Source organism: Macrotis lagotis, chromosome 1 (assembly GCF_037893015.1).
Source record: "Macrotis lagotis isolate mMagLag1 chromosome 1, bilby.v1.9.chrom.fasta, whole genome shotgun sequence".
In the NCBI taxonomy this organism is placed as follows: domain Eukaryota; kingdom Metazoa; phylum Chordata; class Mammalia; order Peramelemorphia; family Peramelidae; genus Macrotis; species Macrotis lagotis.
Window position 1 is genome coordinate 786034813 of NC_133658.1, and position 1752 is coordinate 786036564.

Below are 1752 nucleotides of genomic sequence, written 5' to 3' on the forward strand. Positions count from 1 at the left end.
ACTATCTCCTTAGATAGAGTCCACAAGTGGAGGATAATCATTTATCTCCTAGAAAGTTGCTTTAGTAATTTTTTTCTGACATTTCACAAGTTGTTTCTATTCCTGTTTGGAATTTTATGATTCTTCATTCTTAAAAAGTTTAAAACTGAGGCCTTAACTCCATAATAACTTGCCCATTCATCCAGAAAAGTGCAATTTTGCTCTTATAGAAATTATATCTAAACCCAAAGCAACAACTGCCCATTTCAGGAAAAAGAATCATTGGGGAATCTCAGCAGTAAAGCAGTTTGCATTGGGAAATGAACAAAAAAGGCAGACACCAAACACCTCCATTTTCCCAAGATTAAAATGATTATTAAAAAAAAAAAAGCACGCCACACTGTATGGAAATCAACATTCTCTCCCATAATTCTGTGCATCTGGGACTACAGAAATGTCACTGTCCCTGCCCCATAACTTCAAATTAACATCTTCAGGTCACAACAGTAAGTCTTCCCAAAGGGGACCTACGGAAAAAACAAGCTATTTCCTCGGCTCATGTTTCCCTTTTTTTGTAGCATGCACCAAGAGTCTAACCAGGAAGAATAAATTGGGGCGTAAGGAGGGCATCCACCAGCAAGCCCACAGTTGTTGACAGCCATCAGGTTGGAGATTAGTACAAAGGGATAGGTCAGCATACTGGCAAAGAATCCAGTGACAACCTGGGAATAACTCTTCATTTCATTCATGGTGGAAACCCCACTCTCCAGTGCATAAGTATTGACGAGGTAGGCCAATGAATTACAGAGCCACAAAGAAATGATATCCCCCAGGAGGTGAGGAATAAGACCCGCAAAGAATCCTAGGAAGCCCTCCTCTCGATAGATGGTTACTATGGAGTCACATAGTACACAATATTTGGTCTCTCTGCCAATGAATTGTACCATAGACCTCAGAGTGATCACATGGAAGGGATACGTGACAAGCAGCAGAAGGAGCCAACATCTCCCAAGTAGTCTCCTTGACAACCTTGTCAAAACTGGATGGACCACCTTTTTGCGAAAGTTGAAGTCCTTGTTTTAACTCCTCAGCCTTGTCATAATGCTGGTATCGCTGCAAAACTTGACTATGGACCACAGTTCCAATGGCTCCAGAACACAGTCTGGGAGTTAAGCCCTTAAAAAGTCCGCTTTTTCCATCGATACTCATAATATGTTGAGCATAACAAAAAAGGCCAGGGAGTTGATAGACTTGCCGTCCAAAAATATTTCTTCCCATAGTTGGAGGAAGAGGTTCCTATCCCACCTGTACGAGCACCTTCACGTACATGAGCGGCTGCGAGAGGATGGTGAGGCCCGAGCCCAGCAGCACCTGACTGGCCGCCTCGGCCATGATGGTACCCACGGAAGGACAGACGGGCCGGCGGCCCGAGCCACCGACAGACCGGGGCCGGGATCACGTGCCTATTTCTGACTTTCTATGTTATCTTTGTCTGGAAGTATGTCTCACTTGGATCTTTTGTTAACACTGCCACTGGAGAATTCAATTTGAAGCATTCAGGTTGTTCAGAAGGGAATGTTGGGAGAGCTCACCTGAGTGTTTTCTCTACACTACCATTTTGGCCCCACCCACTGCTTTCCCTCTAATTTGACTTCATTGGTTTTGTTTGAACAAAACTTGTTTTTTAATTTAATGTAATAAAAATTATCCATTTTACCATCTATGATATTCTTTATTTCTTGTTTGGTTATGAATTCTTATCCTATTTGTAGA

General features: G+C 42.5%; 1 pseudogene; it reads right to left on the bottom strand.

Moving 5' to 3' along the window:
• Positions 1-458: 458 nt before the first annotated feature.
• LOC141488352 (mitochondrial carrier homolog 2-like) lies at positions 459-1371 on the bottom strand (annotated as a pseudogene).
• Positions 1372-1752: the final 381 nt, after the last annotated feature.